Raw genomic sequence first — 25,894 nt, 5'->3', positions numbered from 1 at the left:
AGCATCTATCTCTGGTTCAGGTCATGATCTTGGGGTCCTGGGATTGAGCCGTGCATCAGGTTCCCTGTTGAGTGGGGAGCCTGCTTCTCCCTCTCCCTTTGCCCCTGCCCCTGTTTGTGTGAATGAACTCTCTCTCAAATAAATAAAATCTTTTTTTTTTAATTTAAAAAAAAAAAAAGCCTAAAGAGAAGGGATCACTTCCAAATTCATTCCATGAAACACTCAATGAAGTAGGAATAGAAGGGAACTGCCTCAACATGATTAAGGCCATATACGAAAAACACATAGCTAACATTACATTCAATAGTAAAACACTAGAAACTTTTCTCCTAAGATCAGGAACAAGACAAGAAGGCCCATTTTCACCACTCCTATTCAATATAGCTGGAAGTTCTAGCCAGGGCAATTAGGCAAGAAATAGAAATAAACAGCATCATAATTGAAAAGGTCACATAAAACTATTTCTACTCACAGATGACAGAATCTTATGTGTGGAAAACCCTAAATGAATTCAGCAAAACTGAAGGATGCAAAATAAACACACAAAAATCATTTGTATTTCTATATATTTACAATAAACAAATGAAAAGGACATTTACATGGCATAAAAAAACAATGAAATACTTAGGAATAACTTTAAACAATGAAGCACAAGACTTGTACACTGAAAACTACAAAATCTTGCTTTAACAAAAAGACCTAAATAAATGCAAAGATATCCTATATTCATGTATTGGAAAATTTAATATTAAGATGACAATATTACCCAAAATGATCTACAGATTCAATACAATCCCTATCAAAATCCCAATGGTTTTTTTTTATAGAAATAGAAAAACACATGGGACACCTGGGTGGCTCAGGTCATGATCCCAGGGTCCTGGGATCCAGCCCCGCAAGGGCTTCCCAGCTCAGTGGAGAGCCTGCTTCTCCCTCTCCCTCTACCCCTCTCCCCCAGCTCCTGTGTGCTCTCACTCACTTGCTCTATCTCAAATAAAATCCTTAAAAAAAAAAAAAAAAGAAAAAAACACATCCTAAAATTTATATAGAATTCCAGCCAAAACAATTTTGAAGTAAAAGAACAAAGCTGAAGGAATCACACTTCTTGATTTTAAAACTTACTACAAAATCACAATAATCAAAACATTACAGTACAGGCACAAGGAGAGACATAAATATCAATGGAACAAAACTGAGCCCAGAAATAAACCTTCATCTCTATGATCAATTGATTTTCAACAAGGTTGCGAAGACCATTCGGTGGGGAAAGGATAGTGTTTTCAAAAATGTTGCTGGAGTGGAGGGGAAAAGTGATCCTGGGAAGGGGTGCCTGGGTAGCTTGGTCAGTTAAACATCAGACTCTTAATTTCAGCTCAAGTCATGATCTAACAAGGGTGGTAAGCGCGCGCACGCGCGCGCGTGTGTGTGTGGTGTTCATTCATGGATCAAAGGCCTAAATCTAAGTACTAAAACTATAAAACTCTTAGAAGAAAGCATGGGAGAAGAGAAGTATTCATGACGTTGGATTTAGCAATCATTTCTTAAATATGACACCAAAAGCACAGGGAACAAAAATAGATAAATTAGACTTCATTAAAATTAAAAACATCTATGCATCTAGGGATAGCATCAAGAAAGTGAAAAAACAACATGGAGAATGGAAGAAAATATGTGCAAATCATATCTCTGGTAAGGATTTAATATCCAAAATATATAAAGAACTCTTATAACTCAATAGCAACAAAAAACAAACATAATTAAAATACAGGCCTTGAATAGACATTGCAAAGAAGATTTACAAATGGCCAGTAAGTGCATGAAAAGAGGCTCAGCATTACTACTCATGAGAGAAATGCAAATGAAAACCACAATGAGATATCACTCCACACCTACTAGGATAGCTACTATAAACAAACAAAAACAGAAAATAACAAATGTTGTTCAAAAAAATAAAGAGAGAAAACAAATAAATGTTGGTGACGAAGAGGACAAAATAAACACTGGTGCGTTGCTGGCAGGAACATAAAATGTGCAGCCACTGTGGAAAACCATCTGGGGATTCCTCAAAAAGCCAAACACAGAATAACCTTAGGACCCAGCAATTCCACTCCTAGGGATATACCAAAAAGAACTGAAAACAGGGACTCAGACACTTGTATACTAATAGCAGATTTAATCATAACAGACAAAAGGTAAAAACAGTATCAATGTCCATTAACAGAGGAATGGATAAAATGTGAAAGACACATAGAAGAAAATACATTTCTGCCGTAAAAAGGAAAGATGTTCTGACACATACTACAAGATAAATGAACCTCAAAAACATGCCAAAAGAATAAGTCAAACACAAATAGAATATTATATGATTCTACTTATGAAATATCTAGAATAGGCAAATTCATAGAGACAGAATAGAGCTTACCAGGGGTAAGAAGGTGAGAGCAATGAGGAGTTGTTACCTAATGGGTACAGTTTTTGTTTGGGATGATGAAAGTATTCTGAAAATAGACAGCAGTGATGGTTTCATAACATTCTGAATATATTTAATGTCAACTGTACAATTTTATGGTCTATATATTTTACCTCAATAAAACTTTATTTTGTCAGCACACATTTATAATTATATCGGTTTTTCATCAAGCCTAAATATGGCCAATACCTTATTTTAGTAAAATTTTATTACAAGAACTGGCTAAATAATTTCAATGTGAACTGTCAACCTATACCAATTATTTTGAACACAACAGAGTAAATTCTTGGATTACTGTTTATAGTTAGGATGCAGAAACCCACAAAAGACTACCATTGCTCCCACCTCCTCAACAGAAGAACAAGCCAGAGAGACTATAAAATCATAGTTTTTAAAAAAATTCAGAGAGCTGAGATGCAAAGAAACATAAGTGAACTAAATTCCTGTAGGAACAAGCCCTTTCCAGGAATCTAAACATGGCTGGGGTCATGGTGAAAAGAAGAGTGAACCTGCTACAAAAGGGGAAAATTAGCCCAATGTTTAACAAACTTTTAAGGGGAGCATGGGGACTGGCAAGACAGATTGAGCAGCCACATTCCCAAGGCAAATGTGCACTTTCTCAAAAGGGCTGCTGGACAAATGGCTAACAGACACATGAAAAAATGTTCATCATCATTAGCCATCAGGGAAATACAAATCAAAACCACATTGAGATACCACCTTACACCAGTTAGAATGGCCAAAATGGACAGGGAAAGAAACAACAAATGTTGGAGAGGTTGTGGAGAAAGGGGAATCCTCTTACACTGTTGGTGGGAATGCAAGTTAGCACAGCCACTTTGGAAAACAGTGTGGAGGTTCCTCAAAAATTTAAAAATAGAGCTACCCTATGACCCAGCAATTGCACTACTGGGTATTTACCCCAAAGACACAGATGTAGTGAAAAGAAGGGCCATATGCACCCCAATGTTCATAGCAGCAATGTCCGCAATAGCCAAACTGTGGAAAGAGCCGAGATGTCCTTCAACAGATGAATGGATAAAGAAGATGTGGTCTGTATATACAATGGAATATTACTCAGCCATCAGAAAAGATGAATACCCAACTTTTACATCAACATGGATGGGACTGGAGGAGATTATGCTAAGTGAAATAAGTCAAGCAGAGAAAGTCAATTATCATATGGTTTCACTTATTTGTGGAACATAAGGAATAACATGGAGGACATTAAGAGAAGGAACGGAAAAATGGGCAGGGGGAATTGGAGGGAGAGATGAACCATGAGAGACTATGGACCTGAGAAACAAACAGGGTTTTAGAGGGGAGGGGGGAGGGGGGATTGGTTGGCCCGGTGATGGGTATTAAGGAGGGGGCACATACTGCATGGAGCACTGGGTGTTATGCGAAAACAATGGATCGTGGATCACTACATCAAAAACTAATGATGTACTGTATGGTGACATAACATAATAAAATTTAAAAAAATAAATAAATAAATAAAAGGGTTGCTGGAGGGGAGGGGGGTGGAGGAGTGGGGGTAACTGGGTGATGGACATTAAGGAGGCCACATGTTAAGACTGATGAATCACTGAACTCTACCTCTGAAACTAATAATACATTATATGTTAATTTAATTGAATTTAAATTTAAAAAGAAAAAAAAAGGACTCTTTCCAAGTACTGGAGCTGCAAGAGGGGAATGGGGAGGTAGGGCTGTAAAATGCTGGGAACAGGGCAGCAAAGCTAAGAGAAAAATGTCCCCAAGAGGCACAGGGCCTTCACCAAGTGCAAGGCCACACCCACTACCGGATGCCTTGAGGGTATTAGGTAAATGCTTTCTCCAGGAAAGAGAAAAGCTAGGGGTGGGGCTAAAGAGAAAAGAAAATTTCTCAGCTGCTCAAAATACCAGCAGCTGGGCTGTGAAACAGAGAGATCTCTTACAGTTTTATTAACTGCTGCCTGGGCTATAAAGTATGAAAAGATTTCTTGAGTCTCACAAGTGCTCAGATCCCAAGACATAATGAAGGGAAAGTCTTGATTCTGCACTCAAAACATCTGATACCAGTGGTGAACTAAGTAAAACTAAAGCTGTAACAGAGTTGGGACCCAAATTAGGCTGTTTTCCTACTAGTACTGTATTTCAGCTTTTCTCCTTCAACTATGTCATGGAGATCTATTTATGTAGATGAACGTAACTATACCTCATCATTCTAAATGACTGTACCATGCAGCAGAAATGTTTTATACTACCTTTTTTATCACACAGAATATTAAGACATGTATCTAAGGATAAGATTTAAGAAAATTAATATATTTTACTGCTTCATCAAAAACCTTATGTGAAATTGTTTCCTTCCCTGCAAATGCAGATAGGGGACGAATGCCACTGCTGTAATCTGAAATAAGGAGCCAGTAGTTGTATACACCACTGCATATGTACCATAAGAGCAAATGTCCACAGTTTTAAAAAGTCAATAATGTTTTAGTATTATAAAAATTAAGTTTTGATCTTGCAGGCTCCCTGAAAGGGTTTCAGGATCATGGATCACACTGTGAGATCTGCCAGGTTAGTTTCCCAAACTTAATTCCAATTAACTTATCTTAGCAAACTGAACATTAGTAATTAAATAAGGTTAATGATCACCTATTAATAATAGAAATCATATAACCAAAATTACCAACTGCTAATAAGCACAGGAAGAAGAGCAAGTTTAGGAGAGAGAAAATGAATTCAGGATTGAACTTACTGGAGCAAATTTAATGAATTAATGAATTTAGTGAATCTAGAACTCAGAAAAAAGACAGTTTAAAGTACAGATGTGAGAGTTTTATTTATAAAACTGATTAAAGCCAGGAAGAATACGGGTGATAAGAGGGAAGGTCAGAAATATGGGGAATGCCTATAATAAGTAGATAAAGGGGAAGTCATCAAAGCACTTCCAAAAATAATGAAACAGACACAAATTGTGACGAATTTTCGAAAGGATGTTAGAGACCATCAGGGTCAACCAATTCATTTTTCTGGTTAAGGAAACAGAGCTTGAAGAGGCTCAAAAAAATGATTTGGCCAAGACTCTGAAAGTGAGAGCATCAGGACTTAAAATGCCACTTTAGGGATCCCAATTTGGTTTTCTTTCCATAGTACCAAATTCCAGAGTTAGGTTGCAATTCTTTCGTATTTTAGCTAGAGAATAAAAGCCTAGCATCAGGAACAGAAATCAAGAAAAAGTAACATATGTATTTCCACTTCCTCTAAACCCTGCTCAACTAGCCTAATCCCACTATCAATTCATCACCCAAACCTGTAGGGTCTTCTCAAAATATATCCAGAGGGGCGCCTGGGTGGCTCAGTCATTAAGCATCTGCCTTCGGCTCAGGTCATGATTCCAGGGTCCTGGGATCGAGCCCCACATCAGGCTCCCCGCTCAGCGGGAAACCTGCTTCTCCCTCTCCCACTCCCCCTGCTTGTGTTCCCTCTCTCGCTGTGTCTCTCTCTGTCAAATAAATAAATAAAATCTTTAAAAAAAAAATAAAAAATATATCCAGAGTCTGACCACTTCCCACCACCTAAACTGCTAAATCTTCACCCAACCCTGTTCATCTCTATGCCTAGAATATTTAGAGCATCCTACCTGGTCTTCCTGCTTCCACCCCACCACCTTCCCCTCACTGACTACAGTGTATTTTCTATGTAGCAGCCAGAGCAAACAGACTAAATCATAAATAACATCATCCCTCTTCTTCAAAATCCTCCAACTACTGGCACTTTACTCAGTAATTAACCCCAAAGTCCTTAAATGGCTTACTAGGCCTTATATGACCTGTCTTGCCATTCTCCTTTTTTTAACCTCATCTGCTACTATTCTGCTCCCACCTACTCTATTCTAGCAGCACAGCAGTCTCTTTGCTGATCCTGCCTTTGTACTTGCTCTTCCTTGGCTTGGAATGCACTTCTCCCAGATACTCTCATTTCTGTCTGGGTTCTACTCAAACAGCACTTCCCTGGTCACCCTGTATAAAAGTGACAACTCCATATCCAGGTTACACTCTATCCCCCTTCCTTATTTTAATTTCCTCTATAGCCTGCCTGGCTTGACATTCTAAATACTGATTTTATTGCTGATTCCCTCCACTAGAATTTAATCTCCTTGAGAACGAGGACTTAATATTTTGTTCATTATTGTATTTAGTACAAAACCCAGCATTTAGTACAAAATCTGGCACTCAGCAGGCACCAAACTTCTTGCAGGAAAGAATGAAAGCAAATAATAGAGATTAGTAATCTTTTATAACCTAAGATCTTCCTATTTAAAGTCAGTCTATTAACTGGCGAAGTTTTAGATCACTGTCCCATTCTGATAGCTCTGCTTAGGCTTTCACTTTTATGATTAAAAGTTTTTATTTATTCATTCAACAAACATTCACACAGAGGCCCTATCATGTCCCAGGCAATATGAGACACTGAAGGCAGAAAGATAAATAAAACATGAACTCTGCCCACAAGAAACTTAGTCTTACAGAGGTGTTATATCATCTCCAGAACAATAAAATTGTAGTACTGCAAATGAGGGTAACTGCAGTTTAATACACTATATGTTGTTAAAATCGTTACAAAAGCCAAATAATTCATTCAACAAAGAAAACACTCCAAATGTACTTTTCATGAAAACTGCTTCACCAATTTGACAACTTATATAAAATTTGATTGGCTAAAAAGATCAAGACATTTAGTTCACTATATTGGAACATGAAATGATATCCCCCTTATTCATCTTTACTCATTATCCCTTGGGTTCAGTAGCATCTTAGACAAAACCTAAACCAGTCACCAAGAAACCTGTAACAGGCTTACTAATGTTGCATCTCAATAAATAATCCTCAAATCCTTCTGGCTTTTCACTAGAAGTTATTTTAGTTATTTTCTTTAAATGTATATATTTGCTGGGGCGCCTGGGTGGCTCAGTCAATAACACCTCTGCCCAGGGTCCTGGGATCTACCCCTGCACAGGGCTCCCCACTCAGCAGGGAATCTGCTTCTCCCTCTCCCTCTGCCCCTCCCCCACCTCGTGCTCTTACACGCATGCACTTGCTCTCTCGCTCTCCCTCTCAAATAAAATCTTTTTTAAAAAAATGCTTAAACACGGATTTTCATTTACATTGTCAGGCAATACACTGAAAATTCAAAATATGATTAAAATCTGATTTTTAAAAGTCGGTCAAAATGCATTTTCATCACAAATAACAATAAATTGATCTGCAGATGATAAATGCCCACAGAAAGGGCATTTGTTTGAAACAGCTGTTCGGTTTCAGTGAATTCAGAAAGTCATCTATTAGAAATGTCATATGATGTTTTTGATAATAATGGTCTTACTCACAGCAGAACCAAGAGAGCAATTGTAATCATTTGAGGTAGTGCCTCATTCTGATACACAAATGGTTATATACAAAAAGGGAAAGGCCCACCGAAAAAGCAGCCAAACAAAATGGTATCTGAAAAATATAAGACTTCATTAATGTTTATTTATTCTTTCGTAAATGGATCAAATTATTTTATTATTTACTCAGGTAAATTAATTTTACCAAATTCTCCATGATTAAATAAAAAGCTTTAAATTATAAAACCAGGGGTTGCCTGAAAGATACAAACTGTTTTTTCCTTTTTTTATTTTAATTTTAATTTTTTAAATTTTAAGTAGGCTCCATGCCCAACATGGGGCTTGAACTCATGACCCAGAGATCAAGAGTTGATGGCTCTACCAACTAAGCCAGCCAGGTACCCCTACAAACTGTTTTCAAAACACTTGCTCTGCCAATTATCTCCTACACCCTTGAAAATCAATCATCATCTTTGATAACTAGTGAAAAATCACTACTGTAAAAAAAATTTAAACTTCCCCACTGTAATTCAAAAGCAAAGAAAGCAATTTAAATTGTCATTCTATATCTCAGTTATGTGATGAGAGCTCCTAATTATGGATTTGCACTAAGTACTGTATTTCTCAAAGCAGAACTACAGAAAAGTTAAAGTAGACTGATTATTCTGGACTTCAAATTACTTAGTCCCTTGAAAACTAATACTTTTAAACAATACAGGAAGCACTGGGAGTTTACAGCTTTGTGTTGTACCTGACCTATCTTCTCTCTAGAGTAATCCAGCTTATTTTATTTGGTTAAGTGTCAACTAGTGATAATATTTTAGGACAACAGTTTCAAAGTCCTTCCCGAGGAAGGTAATTTATATAAAATGTTTCCCAAGCATTAGAGGAAAAAACAGTATCTCTAAAAGCTTTATTTCTAAATAATAGAAAATAATGGCACTGAAACTAATGAAACAAAACTGATCTAGGCACTTTTCAATTACAAGATCAGACAAAGTAACTATATTTATACTCCTGATTCATATATAGGCCAGAAACTCAAAGATCATTCTTTACAATTTCCATTCCCTCAAATGCCACATCAAATTGGATCATCAAGCCAAACTGTATTACTTTCATATCCCTCACAGTTCCCAATCCCATCCCCCTGTATCTCCATTGCTAAGCCTTAGTTTAAACCATAATTTATTATCTAAATCATTACAACAAGGCTCATAAATAGCTTCCCTGGTTCTTTCAAAAGGTTGAAAAAAGAGGTAAAACTCTGGCAATCCAAAAAAAAAATTACCAAATAGTATTATTATAACAACGATGGAAATTAATTAGGTACCCTTTTGTAAAGTTAAACATTGCATTCCCTACGAGCCTGCAATTCTTCCTCTGGCTGCATATCTGAGAGAAATTTTAACACGTTTACCCAGAAATATGAGTAGATGCTCAAAGCAACATGTCTTTAAAAGCAATAATACTGGAAACAACCCAAATGTCTACAGTATGGAAAACTGATCAATTATGATAAGTTTGCAGAATGGAATATTATATACAGTGGTAAAAATGAATGAGCTACAACTACATGCAACAAGAATGAATATTAGTAACACGATATGTGTCAAAAAAACAAATCCAGATTACATTTTAGCGTATTCTTTTTATAAAAACAAAACCAAGGGGCGCCTGGGTGGCTCAGTTGGTTAAGCGACTGCCTTCGGCTCAGGTCATGATCCTGGAGTCCCGGGATCGAGTGCCGCATCGGGCTCCCTGCTCGGCGGGGAGTCTGCTTCTCCCTCTGACCCTCCTCCCTCTCATGCTCTCTGTCTCTCATTCTCTCTCTCTCAAATAAATAAATAAAAAATCTTTAAAAAAAAAAAAAAAAAAACAAAACCAAGAAAAAAAATACATTGTTTAGGTAAACGTATTTATAATAAAACTTTTATAAAATATAAGAGACTGAAATACAAAGTTCAGAATGACAGCTACCATTTAGGAAGAGTCAAGGAGAACACACAGGAAGATGCAAGTTATTGGCAATGCTTGAGAAGTTGGATTCGCAGATATTATTTTACTGAAGTATAAATACATTCTATATGTAAGATCATGCACAAACCAGTAAGAATGTGTCAAGAGCCAAGAACTGTGATTAACACAATTTTGTGCAAATTGGTGGGAAAATGTTAATTAAGTTTAGGGGGAAAAATTAGGACTGAAAGGCATAATTAAAGATTGAGTGGACTGGGGGCACCTGGGTCACTCAGTCGTTAAGTGTCTGCCTTCGGCTCAGGTCATGATTTCAGGATCCTGGGATCAAGCCCCACATCGGGCTCCCTGCTCAGTGGGAAGCCTGCTTCTCCCTCGCTCACTCTCCCTGCTTGTGTTCCCCTCTCTTGCTGTGTCTCTCTCTGTCAGATAAGTAAGCAAAATCTTAAAAAAAAAAAAAAAAAAAGATTGAGTGGATTAAAAGAGTAAGTGAAATGTTTTAATAATAAAAAGGACAGAGGGCTAGAGTCAAAAGGGTTGATTTTATTCCCCCCAGTCCTGCCACTAAGTACTTGAGTAATCTCAGACTAGTCACTTAACTCACTTAACAGATACACTTCCAAAATAGACTATGCTCGGATGTATTTCTTTCTTTTATTTTCTAAAACAAATGGCCTGTATTTAATGTTATCAGGTATGAAATCTGGTCACTTCTAAAGGACTTACCATTCCATTCTGGGCTTCCCTTCTTTTCCTGGCCTACCAGCATTATCCAATACCTGTCACTACACATGTGCCCACAAATAAAAAATAAGGCACCTAACTAATCATCCCAGCAGATTCTCTTCGTAACTTCCCCTGATATTACAACCACTTCGGTGAACTGCAAAAGATACACCCTGGGAGAACAGTTTTCATTTGAAATGTGTTTGCTCAATAAATGTTCCTACAAAAAAGTCGTACTGATTAACACCAATTATATAAGTCATGTTCGAGTAGGTTATGCTACAATAACAAACACCAACAAATGTTGGTGGCTTAAAATAACTAAGATTTTATTCTTTTATGCTATATGCTCCTTGAGAGTTGACGGAGTTCTCCAAGTCTTCAGGGACCTAGGCTAAAGTAGCAGCACCACGGGAAGGAGACAGTGTGGCAAAGTATATACTGACTCTTAAAGCTTCCATCTAGGAGTGTCACACACTACTTTTACTCACACTTCATCGGCTAAATCAAGTCACATAGCCATGCCTAGTTTTAATTTGGCAGGAATACCTACCATATTCCCAAGAGGAGAGTAAAAATATGTGTGAACAATTTTCATAATTTCGCAAACTGGAAACATCAAATGAAATGTTAACATACTATGATGTATTAAAAATTCAAGAACACGAAGAAATAATCAATGTACCCAGTTTTGAAAAGATTAACCAACACATATATGCGAACAAATTGGACAACCTAGAGAAGATGGTAAATTCCTAGAAATATATAAACTACCAAAACTGAAAAAGAAGAAATACAAAACCTGAACAAACCAATTCCCAGCAAAGAAATTGAATCAATAATCAAAAAACTCCCAACCAATGAAAGTTCGAGACCAGATGGCTTCACAGGCAAATTCTACTAAACATTTAAAGAAGAGTATGCCTAGCCTTCTCACATTATTCCAAAAAATAGGAAACTTCCAAATTCATTCTATGAGGCCAGCATTGCCATGATACCAAAACCAGATAAAGACACCACCACAAAAGAGAAATACAGGCCAAAATCCCGGATGAACACAGATGCAAAAATCCTCAACAAAATACTTGCAAACCAGATCCAACAATACATTACAAAAATCATTCCCCACGATCAAGTGGGATTTATTCCTGGGGTGTAAAGGTGGTTCAATCTTCACAAATCAATCAATGTGACACATCACATCAATATGAGAAAGAAGGGGCACCTGGCTGGTTCAGTAAGAGGAGTGTGCAACTCTTGATAAGTTTGAGCCCCACGTTGGGTGTATACATTAATTAGAAAAAAAAATCTTAGGGGCTCCTGGGTGTCTCCATTGGTTAAGCGTCTGCCTTCGGCTCAGGTCATGATCCTGGGATCTAGCCCAGCATCAGGCTCCCTGCTCATTCTGCTTCTACCTCCCCCTGTTCTTGTGCACGTACTCTCTCTCTCTTTCCCTCTCAAATAAATATTTAAAAAATAAATAAAATCTTAAAAAAGATAAGAGAAAGGATAAGAACCATATATCATTTCAATAGACGCAGAAAAAGCATCTGACGAAGTACAACACCCATTCATGATAAAAACTCTCAACAAAGTAGTTTTAGAGGGAACATAACTCAACATTATAAAGACCCCATATGAAAAATCCACAGCTAAGATCATCCTGAATGGAAAAAAAAAAAAAAGAGAGAGAGCTTTTTCCTCTACACTCAGGAATAAGACAGGGATGTCCACTCTCATCACCTGGATTCAACATAATACTGGAATTCCTAGCCACAGCAATCGACAACAAAAAGAAATAAAAGGCATCCAAATAGGTAAGGAAGAAGTAAAACTCTCACTGTTTGCAGATGACATGATACCATACACAGAAACCCCTAAAGACTTCACCAAAAAACTGCTAGAACTGATAAATTCAGTAAAGCTGCAGGATTCAAAACTAATGTACAGAAATCTGTTGCATTTCTATACATTAATAATGAAGCAACAAAGAGCGAAATTAAGAAAACAATCCCATTCAGGGGCACGTGGGTGGCTCAGTCAGTTAAGCATCCAACTCTTGATTTCAGCTCAGGTCATGATCTCAGGGTCATTAGATCAAGCCCCGCATTGTACTCTGAAAACTATAAAACACATGAAAGAAACTGGTAACACGGAGTGCCTGGGGGTGCTCAGGGAGTCCACTGGTTAAGCATCTGCCTTCATTTCAGGTCATGATCCCAGGGTCCTAGGATCAAGCCCAGTGTCGGGCTCCCTGCTCAGTGGGGCGTCTGCTTATCCCTCTCCCTCTGCTCTCCCCCCAGCTCATGCTCTCTCTCTCAAATAAATTATTTGGAAAAAAGAAAAAGAAAAAAAGAAATGGAAAGACATTCCATGCTCAGGGATTGAAAGAACAAATATTGTTAAAATACATATGCTACCCAAAGCAATGTACATATTTAATGCAATCCCTATCAAAATACCAACAGCATTTTTCACAGAACTAGAACAAATAATCCTAAAATTTGTATGGAACAACAAAGACCCTGAATAGCCAAAGCAATCTTAAAGAAGAAAAGCAAAACCAGAGGCATCACAATTCCAGACTTCAAGTTATATTACAAAGCTGTAGTAATCAAAAGAGTATGGTACTGGCACAAAAATAGACACACAGTTCAACAGAACAGAATGGGAAGCCCAGAAATAAACCCACAATTATATGGTCAATTAATCTTCAACAAAGCAGGAAGGAATATGCAATGAGAAAAAAGTCTTTTCAAATGGTGTTGGGAAAACTGGACAGCTACATGAAAAAGAATGAAATTGGACTGCTTTCTTGCACCATACACACAAAAAAACTCAAAATGGATTAAGGACAGAGCACAGGCAGTAATTTTTCTGACATTGGTCATGGCATGTCCTTTTAGATACGTCTCCTGAGGCAAGGGAAATAAGAGAGAAAATAAACTACTGGGACTACATCAAAAAAAAAAAAAAATCTCTGCAAAGCAAAAGTAAAAAAGACTAAAAGACAACCTACTGAATGGAAGAAGATATTTGCAAATGACATGTCTGATAAAGGGTTAGTATCCAAAATATATAAAGAACTGATACAGCTCAACACTCCAAAAACCAATAATCCAATTAAAAATGGGCAGAAGACATGAACAGACATTTCTGCAAAGAGGATACACAAATGGCCAACAGACACACTTAAGACACATGTAAGACACATGAAAAGATGCTCAACATCACACATCATCAGGGAAATGAAAAATCAAAACCACAATGGAAATCATGTCAAACATGTCAGAATGGCTAAAATCAAAACCAAGAAACAACAAGTGTTAGCGAGGATATGGAGAAAAAGGAACCCTTGTGCAATGTTGGTGGGAATACAAACTGGTACAGACACTGAGGAAGACAGGGTAGAGGTTCCTCAAAAAATTAAAAATACAACTGCCCTACTTAGTTGGTTAAGTGTCCGACTCTCAATCACGGCTCAGGTCTTGATCTCAGGGTTATAAGCTTGAAACCCGCATTGGGCTCCACACTGGGCATGGAGCCTACTTAAAAAACAAACAAACAAAACTGCCCTATGATTCAGTAATCACGCTACTGGGTATTTACCCAAAGAATACAAAAACACTAATTCAAAAGGATATATGCACCCCATGTTTATTGCAGCATTATTTACAACAGATGAACTATGGAAGCAGCCCAAGTGTCCACCGACAGATGAATGGATAATGGATGGATATATATATATATATATATATATATATATATATATATATATATATATATAATATGTGTGTGCACGCGTGTGTGTGTAATGGAATATAATGGAATATTTTTCAGCCATAAAAAAGAATGAAATTTTGCCATTTGCAAAAACATGGATGGAGCGAGAAAATGTAATGCTAACCCAAATAACCTAGTCAGGGAAAAACAAATACCACATGATTTCACTCATATGTGGAATTTAAGAAACAAAGGGGAGGGGCGCCTGGTTGGCTCAGTCGTTAGGCGTCTGCCTTCAGCTCGGGTCATGATCCCAGGGTCCTGGGATCGAGTCCCACATCGGGCTCCCTGCTCGACGGAAGCCTGCTTCTCCCTCTCCCACTCCCGCTGCTTGTGTTCCCTCTCTTGCTGTCTCTGTCTCTGTCAAATAAATAAATAAAATCTTTAAAAAAAAAAAAAAAAGAACAGAAACGAAGGGGAAAAGTAAAAGAGAGAGAGACAGACAGAGAGACACACACACACACACACACAAACACAAACCAAAAAAACAGACTCTTAACAAACAGATGGTTACCAGAAGGGAGGTAGGTAGGGAAACTGGTGAAACAGGAGAAGGGAATTGGGAGTGCACCTGTTTTGATGAGCACCAAGTAATGTACAGAACTGTTGGATCACTATAATGTATACCTGAAACAAATATAGCACTCTATAAACGACACTATAACAGAAAGATTTAACATAAAAACTCAAAAAAGCAAATAAAGAAAAGGACAAATGACCAAATACCCATCAAAATTCTGAAAGATGAAGCAAAACAATCCATACCCCTCAACAAGTATAAAGAAATTTCGGGGAAATATTTATTTTTTTCCCTAAAATCTCAGTATTGTAGACCAAGACATTCAAATTGTCCAGTTAGCTGATCAACAGATCCTCTACTACAAGTTAAGTAGGAATAGAAAGATGTCCCAAATCTCTCATTTTGGAAAAGAGTAACTATAGATTTAAATTGCTTACTTTAAACTGAGCGGGGAGGTAGCCTACACTAAAGATTATAACAATAGGAAAGACATGGGTGCCAATAATGGAGGTAAGGGTCTGAAACTGGGATATTTATAGGTCAGGGTGACCCCACTAAATACTGAAGAGAAAGTGTACTGCAATCAAAATAACTAGAAGACTTGGAAACCCTCTGGGTGGTCCTGTATCAAGCATTAATAATGCACTAATAACTAAAAGTACAGTGAAGCACAGGGTTCACTCCATGACCACAATGAAAGTAGAAGGGAAAGGGAAGCTTAAAGTCTTAATTAAAAGTGAGACATGACAGGTAGAGGCCTGATAACCTGAGAAGTATCATGATGAATGGATCTGGATTCTTCCCTAGAACAGAGCTATATAAGAGGTGGTGAAAATGTAGTTGAGATAAAGCACATTCAATCTCACAAACAACTGAACTAGAACAACTGAACCAGAAAACCCAAATCAAGCCTTAGGTATGTGACTTTTAGAAGAGTATTAAATAACCTTTTGATGCCATATTAACATCTGGTTTAAATATCTCCGTATCTGAGGACCTTCAGATGCCAAAAATAATCAAAATAAGATCCTTTCCTTCATCAGATAATTTTTGTCATGACTTCTGCCCTTTACAACCATACCTACAAGCATGTTCATTAATTAAAATATTTATTGAACATCTAGTTTATACAAATCTTGTGTTAGGAACTAAGGACAAAGAAACAAACACTATCAATTGGCCTCAAGGTGAGAAATACAGAAAAGCAGGCAGTGACAATGAAGTGTAATAATGACATATTCTCAAGCAGCTCTGGGACCACAGATAAGGGAGAACATCTGACAGAGAATACAGAGAACAAAGAAAGGCCTACCACATTGCAGAGGTCCAATAACTAGTAAATGAAGAATGTCCTAATGTGATCTCCAGGACTTTGGTTTGCAAAGGTCTAATATTTAGACCAGTCTATTAGTCAGGTATCAGTCAAAAGACAGAAATCACACCAGTAATTTTAACCAAGAATTTAGTATACGTTGTTAACCACAAATTGGAGAACTGGAAAGGCAAAAAAGGGACTCATATAATCACAAAGAAAGTAATTACAGGAAGCAGCTATTCCCCAGAGCTGATGGAAAACAAAAGGAAGTGACTGGAATTATTGAAACTCAAAGGTTTAGAGAAACCCTATAAAACTGGAGCCCAGATCTCTAAAAATAAAGCACTCCTTGAAGAACACGAAGAACCAAGAACTTGAGGAGGGTCCCTTCAAAACTGGGACACAAATCTCTGAAAGGGAACAAAAGGCTAGTTGATGTTATCTAGGAGGGATGTAATGAGAGTTCTATGAGTGTGGAAAAATGCAAAATGGAGCCATTTGCCACTACTATTCTTGCCAGGGTGAAGTCCTGTTGCTGTGAAGATACTGATAGGAAGAAGTAAACATAAAGGAGCAAATCCCTTGCCCCTCCTCTTGCTTTCCTATTTCCCACCCTCCTACTGGCAGAATTTAATACGGAACCAGGTGGTAAACAAGAAATATAGTTTGTAGGGTCTCAGCTCCGACACCACAAAAAAAAAGTTTAAGAAGGATGAGTCTGAAGCTGATAAAAAATACCTTAAAAGCCAGCATCACCTATGCAATTTCTCCTCTCTATATACTTAAGGTAATATTCTGTACTTACTTAGAATTACAAAACTCTAGTTAAATTCAGCAATTTTATTTTTCTCATGCCTTCCGAGGAAATTATATAAATAATCAACACTAAAATAAGGGTATCTATTTTAACACCCCAAACTTTAAAAGAACAACAACCCATGCTATACTCTATAAATTAGGCAATGCACAGATCTTCAAAACTAAATCAGAACCTCAAGAGTCGGAAACAATCTTAAGGCTCAAATTTAGTGTCTACATGAAAACTTTAAAACTCTCATGTATTCAAAAATCATCACAAGATTAATGTGGATTAAGGAAAGGCCTGAACTGCTAAAATTTTAGATGAACGCTATTTTATTACTTCGAAAAGTAAGCAGCTTTTCTTTTAGACCAAATCTTTTCCTAGTGATTAATTTTAATATTTTTATTGTCTGAAATGTTCTGAATCTTCCTCTGGAATAGCTGGCTTACGAATACATCATTTCAAACATACGTATTTCACCAAATTTAAGATGCCATCAATTATAGAACACAGCATTATTGCATAAATCACTAAGGGGAAAAATGCTGTAAGTTAAACTATGACTTCATGGGTTCTTTCATGGACTTTTAAAAATTCCTGAAAGAACTCTGCCACATTAATAATCTAATGTACTGGGGCGTCCGGGTGGCTCAGCTGGTTAAGCGTTTGCCTTCAGCTCAGGTCGTGATCCCGGGGTCCCGGGATGAGCCCCGAGTTGGGTTCCCTGCTCAGTGGGGAGTCTGCTTCTCCTTCTCCCTCCCCTCCTCCACTCGTGTCCTCTCTCTAATAAACAAATAAAATATTTTTAAGGGGTATTATCTCAGAATATATTTTAATAACTTTTTGATTGCCAATTGCTATTATACCAGTTCTTAGAGTACATATAAGTATTTTGGTTTCTTAAACTTTTATTTTTATTTCCTTTGTAGTTTTATCGTTTTATTTACTCAACAAATAGCACAAATATTAACCTTAGTTCATTTCTGTTATTTCCAACTGGTTGGCTAAATAATTTCATTCAACATTTGCAGGGCTAAGGCAGGAGATGGGAGAGGATGGAGAAGAATGGCTATAAGGTTTTTTGGGGTGGTCACGAAAATGTTCTAAAATTAAATTATGGTGATGACTGTACAAATGTAAATATATTAAAAATCCCTGAATTATACATTTTAGAGGGTAAGCTTTACACTGAAATATTTCAACAATGCTGTTAAAATTATATTTATGATAAATTCTACTTTCTGACAACAGTTAAAGAAAATATTTACAGAATACTCCTGAAATAATTGTAAATAAATATATTAGAAGATTCTCTAGTTCAGGTATCAGCAAACTTTATCTGCAATTAGTCAACAGTATAAATATTTTAGGCTTTATAGGCCGCATACACAGTGTCTGCCAATTTTTTTAAAACAACCTTTAAAAATGTAAAGCCATTCTTAACTCTAGAGTTATATAGCTTGTTGACCCCTAATCACATACTACTTAAAAAAATTTTTTTTTCCAGAAAGCAAGCAGTCAAATGTAACCCATAATGATGACGATATTAACGAGGAGAAACTAAACACAACAGCAGTTTGAGTCTTTGAGAAATTCATTTCACTTCTCATGTACTGCTGCTGTAGGGGACACAGGGGAGGTAAAGACTAACAAAAATTATTTCCACTCTATAAACAAATGTTTTAAATGTATCTTCTCAGCATCCAAGGTACATTAACGGAAGAAGCCAGACTTTAGACATGTTTCATTAATAACTCATGTGCTATTCACCTCCAAAAGACTTGAGGGGACAAAGACTCACAGATGTATACCCTATACATCTAAGCAAAATCCACATTATTTCCAGTTTTGCAAGGAAATAAGTACATTATCAATTAGTATTACTAATTAGAACTCCCAGGACAGACTTTTTCAACTGGGGTTCCACAGAATCCTAGGGTTCCATGAAGCACTACTTATTCAAGAGATCGTGACTTAAAAAATAATTAACAATTGTTTTTTGAACTTTGCACACTTTTGAAAGAGAGGTCACAGTGCTGCAAGGTGATCAAGCAGCTCCATTAGCAGCTTTGTGTCAGCTCCTTAAGGTAGTACATTCTTTAGAAATGCCACATAAAATGGAGTCATGTAAGAGTAAATATTATCCTTACATGCGTGACTTCTCTACTCAGCATGACGAATCTGAGATTAATCCATGTGGCTGTGTGCATCCAGTTTCTTGCTGTTGCTGAAAAGTATTTCACTGTATGGATATACCACATTTTCTTCATTAGCTTGTTAATGAACACTTTTTTCCAGTTTCTGAATATTGTGATTGAAGTTCCTATGAATATTCTTATACACATCTTTTTTGCTGGGTCATTATAGTAGATGTCTGTTTAACTTTCTAAGGAATGGCCCGTATTCCAAAGTGGCTGTACAAGTTTTATATTCCCACCAGCAATGTATATGTTCTATTTACTCCACATCATCATAAACACTGGTATTATCTTTTTTAATTCTAGCCATCCTGATGCATCTGTCATTTTAATTTGTGTTTTCCTAGTGACTAATGATGTTGACCACCTCTTTCATGTGCTTAAGATCCATTCATATAACCTCTTCAAATCTTTTGTCCACTTTTAATAGAGTTGTCTTAAGACTTCTTTAAGTCCTTTGTCCGACATGTATTACAAATATATTTTTCTGTTCTGTGGTTTGCCTTTTGATCTCTTTTGTTCATTTTATGGTTAGTTCTCTTTGCATCCTAAAATTTTTGGTACGAGTACACCACAAACATTTTTTCTATATTTTTCATCTTCAAGTTTTATATTTTTAGCCTTACAATTTAAGACCATTAACCATTTTCAATTATTTTTTGTATTTGGTGTGAGATAAAGGTCACTGTTCATTTCTTTACAGATTCTTTGTCTATTTGTTCTATCAGAGATGTCTATCAGAGAGGTCTACTAAATCCACAACAATAATTGTGGACTTACCTGTTTTTCCTTTTAGCTCAATTTTGCTTTACATATTTTGAAGCTATGTAATTAGGTGTATACAATTTAGAAATGTTCTATCTTCCTAATGAATTGGCCCTTTTAACATTATCCCTTTTTATCTCCAATAATGTTTCTTGGCTAAAGCCACTGTATCTCCTATTAGTATAGTCACACAAGCCATTTCTTAGTTAGCATCTGCATGGTACATTGCTTCCCATATTTTTACTCTGAACTTCTGTTTATGCTTTGTAAGCAGCATATAGTTGGGTTTTGCTTTTTTGATTCAGCCTGGTAATCTGTCTTATAATGGAAACATTTAGTCCATTTGCATTTAATTACTGATGTAGTTGAGTTTAAGTCCACCATCTATTTATTTTCCATTTGTCCCCTTGTTCTCTGTCCTTTGTTCTTCCTTTCCTTCCTTTTCTATTAATCAACTATTTTATTATCCTATTTTATGTACTCTATAGGCTTATCTTTTAGCATCATTTTTTCAGTGGTTACTGTAAAAGATACAAAAACACATCTTTAGTTTCTATCTTAAATTAGTACTTTTACCATGTCCCAAATGAGAGATTCTTATCATTTAACTCTATTTACTTCCTCTTTTTGCTATTGCTGTCATATAATTTCTTCTACATGTTATACCGTTTTCCAATATAACATTTCCAATGGAATACTAGACATTGTTAAAACTATTGGTTTAAGCAATTAACAGCCTTGCCCACCGTAGTTAGCTATTCCAGTACTCTTCATTCCGTCATGTTTCTACCTCAGAATTTTTTTCTTTAGCCTGGTGTACTTCCTTAATATTTCGTGAAGTGTGGGTATGCCGCTGATGACTTCTCTTAGCTTTTGTTTATCCAAGAATATATTTATTTCATTTTTGGTTTTGAAGGATATTTTCACTGGTTATCAATTTTTTCTTTCAGCACTTTAAAGGTGTCATTCCACTGTCTTTTGACTTACAGTTGGTTAAAAAGTCACCTTTGAAAATTCTTATTATTTCTCTGTAACTAACATGTCTTTTCCCCCCTTCTGTTTTTAAGATTATTCTATTTGTACGTAGGTTTTAGCACTGTGATCTGGAACTATGTGCTGAGGGAAACACAGCAATAGCAGGCAGACACAGTACTAGACTCCTACTTAATAAACAGAATCATTAATTATTTCTTTTGGTTTAGTGGTGCTATGAAAAAGTTTCTATCAGTGAGATCATATGATACATGTCTTTCTCTGATTGACTTATTTCGCTCAGCCAAGGAATTCGTAATCTCAGGAAACAAACTGAGGGTTGCTGGAGTGGTGGGGCGTGGGAGGGATGGGGTGGCTGGGTGATAGACATTGGGGAGGGTATGTGCTATGGTGAGCTCTGTGAATTATGCAAGACTGTTGAATCAACAGATCTGTACCTCTGAAACAAATAATACAATATATGTTAAAAAAAAAAAAAAAGAACATAGCAGGAGGGGAAGAATGAAGGGGGGGAAATTGGAGGGGGAGATGAACCATGAGAGAGGATGGACTCTGAAAAACAAACAGGGTTCTAGAGGGGAGGGGGGTGGGAGGATGGGTTAGCCTGGTGATGGGTATTAAAGAGGGCACGTTCTGCATGGAGCACTGGGTGTTATACACAAACAATGAATCATGGAACACTACATCAAAAACTAATGATGTAATGTACGGTGATTAACATAACATAATAAAAAAAAGTTTCTAAAACACTAAGGGTAAGTGTTTGTTATTTATCCTGTTTTGGGTTCACTGAGCTTCTTCCATCAGTGGTCTTAACAGTTTTGAAAAATAGCCATGATGTCTTCAAATATTGCTTCTGCCCCTTTCTCCTATCCATTTCATCAATGTCTTAATCTGCTTGGTTGCTATAACAAAATACTATAGACTAGTCAGCTTATAAACAACAGAAATTTATTCCTCACAGTCTGGAAGCTAGAAGTCTGAGATCAAGGTGCCAGGATGATCATATGAGGACCCTCTTCTGTGCTGTAGACTTCCTGCTGTGTTCTCACACGGTCAAAGGGGCTAGGGAGCTTTCTGAGGATCTCTCTTATATAAGCATTAATTCCACAAATGAAGGCTCCACCCTCATGACCTCAGCACCTTCCTAAAACTTCACATCCTAATACCATTAAACTGGGCATTAGGATTTCAACATGAAATCTAGGGGAACAAACATTCAAACCATAACACTTAGGAACTCCAATTATACATATGTTAAATCATCTGGTTATGTTACTTGTTTTTTATTTTGTTCTATTTCTTTCCATCTTGTTTCCTTAATGCTTTAAACATATCTTTGCAATAACCCTCTTAGTGGGTACTAGAAAGAAACACAGCAAGTATTTTAGGAAATCATCTCAGTATGCTTAGTCTACATTACTTCCTAAATGGGAAAATGAAAATATTTTCCTCTATGTTTCACAAATAAACCAAAAACTGCCTTGAAAAAAAATTAAGATTAGCAAATTAGTCCTCCCTTTTAGGGAAAATGCTGCAAATTCAGTTCTACCTTCAGTCTCATCCATGAAAGCTATTAAATATGTTCAAGAACTTAGGAGGTCATCAAAAACAGGAGACAGAACAAGGTATACGAGGAAGGTGCTTAATTTGCAGAAAGTATCACTTGGTTATGATAAAATCTTTTTCAGACACCAAATCTTTGTCTTTTTGCCACAAATACTTTTTTTTTTTTTAAGATTTTATTTATTTATTTGACAGAGACACAGCGAGAGAGGGAACACAAGCAAGGGGAGCGGGAGAGGGAGAAGCAGGCTTCCTGCTGAGCAGAGAGCCCGATGCGGGGCTTCATCCCAGGACCCCGGGATCATGACCTGAGCCAAAGGCAGACGCTTAACAACTGAGCCACCCAGGCCCCCCTGCCTCAAAAACTTTTTGCCAGTTTAATAATCCTCTGAATGTCTATACATTGTATTAGTATTTATTATTTATCCATAAAAATTTTTAAAGCTTTAAAATTATCCTTAAATATATCTAAATGAAATTACTTTTCCATTATTTACTTAGCCCTATGGAGTTTATAAGCAGTCTCCACATCTTACTTGATTCTTAATATGATTCTATGAGGTAAAGTGTAATTATTTACCATTCCTGTTATACAAATAAGAAAACAAAAGCTCAAAACCTAAGTGATTCACCAAAGAGTCATTAAGCTACTAAGTAAATCCTGATAAAACAGAAATTTAAAACCTATGTGCTCCTTCCATTAATCTGCTCAAAAATAAATTGGCCCATGTACAGATAACAAGTGAAACACAAACTGCCTTTCCTTTTAATTTTTGTAATATTCTTGAGTAAAATTAAGTCAAAGCATGCATGATCATCTTTTTCAAAAGAAAACGCACACCTTAAAGCAATTTTAGCAGTATCAAATTATGTATGTCACCAAATTTCATTTACTGTTACACCAAAGTGTGCTTAACAAATTATTTCCTAATGATGATATTTTAATTGACAATTTTTTAAAGTATTTTTAGAACTAGGTTTATACAAAGTAGATTAATACTATAAATACTACCTTTGCAGGAGACCTGTAAACATGCCTCTTTCCTCCTTCAGTAGGCCTTTGAACATTTCTCCTTGGGGTGACTCATAAATACAAATTCCAGACTCAATACCACAAATAGTTAGGAAAAATTTTCAACTATTCCTGGTTTTATTTCAACATTTCTAAGAGGTTTCTGACAAAGTGAAGGACAAAAAAACCTCGAGCAAACCCTCCAGCCTTCCTAGATTAGCTGGTGTGTGTGTGTGTGTGTAATTTTTTTATTTTTAAGAATTTTAATACAGTTCAAATCAGTGTGCCAGGTTCATTTCAGCTCCTTCGCTGCCAAACCTAGGGGGAAGGAACTGTTTCAGTTTCCCTGCCTTCTCTTTATCTGTGATGACCAACATATAAAGGTATATGCTGTATCAAACTTTAAACTTCACATTACCCATATTTTTCTTGATCTTGACAGATTTGGCATCCTTTAGCCTGCCTGTGAGCAGAAAGTCCTTGATTTCTTCCATTTTGTGAGGCACGGCTACGAGGGGTGCAGGGGAGTGTGCAGCTGGCACCACCCAAAAGACCTATCCAGTATATTTTTAAATAAAGTTATTTACAATTATGAATAAACTCTTTTTTGAGAATAGTACTGTCAAGTGTTAGATATTCCATCAGAGAAACAGCCACACTCATTTACTGTATGAACACAGATGTTACCTTCCTACATAGCAAGTCATTTCTGTGTTACTTTTATGGGCAGTATAACCCAGTCCTTCAAATATGGGAAAGAAAAATAAATATCCATATGAAAAGTCCCTTAGTTCTAATAATAATAAACCACAGCCACTAATATATTAAAGTAACATTATATATTATATAATATCTGTTCTTATTCTACTGTATTGCAACACATACGACAAACAAGACATGAAGAAAATAAAAATCATCTCTGAAAAATAAGTAGAATTATAAGCTGCTATTTAAATTCAACTATCCAGGGGCGCCTAGGTGGCTCAGCCAGTTAAGCATCTGTCTTCGGCTCAGGGCATGATCTCAGGGTCCTGAGATTGAGCCCCACGTAGGGGGCTCCCTGCTCAGCGGGGAGTCTGCTTCTCCCTCTCCCTCTGCCTCTCCCCCCTGCTTCTGCTCTCTCTGGCTCACTCACTCTCTCTCTCAAATAAATAAATAAAATCTTTAAAAAAAAATTTAAATTCAGCTATCCGAAAAAAGTCAGTTAATGGTAACTCATGCTTGTTTAAAGTGACTGGCTATAGTTAAGATCCATAATTTGATCCTTACGTAAGTCAATTAACTTTATGCTACCAGGAATATCACTTACAACCCTGGACACTCAGAAAGAGTCAATATATATCAGTGGTCTTATGAAGATTTAGCCAAGATGATAGGTGGTTCAATGCCATCAATCATCAGGAAGGTGGGTCCTGTTGTTTTTTTCTGAGTAAAAAAATACTGAAGTCAACAAAATTATAATACTTGTAAAACACCTCAATAAATTTTATTACCTCCATATTTCCTTTTTTCCTCTCATTTCATGACATTTTTAAATGATTTCTGCTCTTCCTCCTTCTTTTGTTCCAACTCAATACATCTTCCAGGAGTCAAGCACAGAGACCTCTATCATGGTGGGTAGGTAGTTCCTTTCGTATCAGGCAGACTTACAAAGTAAAACAGTAGTTCTCAATTCTGTAGTTAATTCTTGAATTTGAATTTCTTACTAACAAAGTAAGAAATATGTAACTGTACTTAATGTACTAGAGTAGATTTATGTCATTCCCCAAAATGAATGGGATAGAAAGTGGCTTTGTAGTTTATGAGATAGAAATTGCTCACAATTGGGGCGCCTGGGAAGCTCAGTCAGTTACATGTCTGACTCTTGGTTTTGGCTAAGGTCATGATTTCAGGATCCTGGGATCAGCCCCTGTTGGGCTCCTCACTCAGCACGGAGTCTGCTTGTCCTCCCTCTGCTCCTCCCCCTTCTCTCTCTCTCAGATAAATAAATAAAATCTTTAAAAAAAAAGTTGCTCACAATTTTCAGTCCCTCTTATCTACCAGCAACTTACAGTTTTCGATATATGAAATTATCTATTCTGTCATGTGCAAAATAGCAGAAACAAAGTTGAAATCTCTAGAAAATGAAGCTCAATAAAATCTGGTTTATGCGGAGAATAATGTGGAGAATAATGGGAGGCCTACATTTACCAAGAGCAATGACCTGAAAATGTGTATATCAGAAAACAATGATCTGCTGTCTAACACAGACAAAAGAGTTGTCACACTCTTGGTATGCTATTTACAAACATAGTCCCAGGTCTATTTCATCTACACTGCATCCACAGGAATGGTCTAGAAAGATTTCAATAGGAAAAAAAGTAGGAAAGGGGAGGGATTATTTCTCTGTT

General features: G+C 36.6%; 1 protein-coding gene and 1 pseudogene across 5 annotated transcripts in view; both read right to left on the bottom strand.

Annotated features, from left to right (window-relative positions):
- The window catches only part of CDK17 (cyclin dependent kinase 17), a 113,550-nt gene that overhangs the window by 54,984 nt on the left and 32,672 nt on the right, over positions 1-25,894 (bottom strand). The gene's annotated exons all lie outside the window — the stretch shown is intronic.
- The window catches only part of LOC123837318 (large ribosomal subunit protein eL38-like), a 42,373-nt pseudogene continuing 17,873 nt past the window's right edge, over positions 1,395-25,894 (bottom strand).

Source organism: Mirounga angustirostris, unplaced genomic scaffold (assembly GCF_029215605.1).
Source record: "Mirounga angustirostris isolate CCGP_5_RB_7025 unplaced genomic scaffold, mMirAng1.0.hap1 SCAF_5, whole genome shotgun sequence".
In the NCBI taxonomy this organism is placed as follows: Eukaryota; Metazoa; Chordata; class Mammalia; order Carnivora; family Phocidae; genus Mirounga; species Mirounga angustirostris.
The sequence above is the reverse complement of the archived record's forward strand: the minus strand, read 5'-3'. Positions and strand labels throughout refer to the sequence as shown.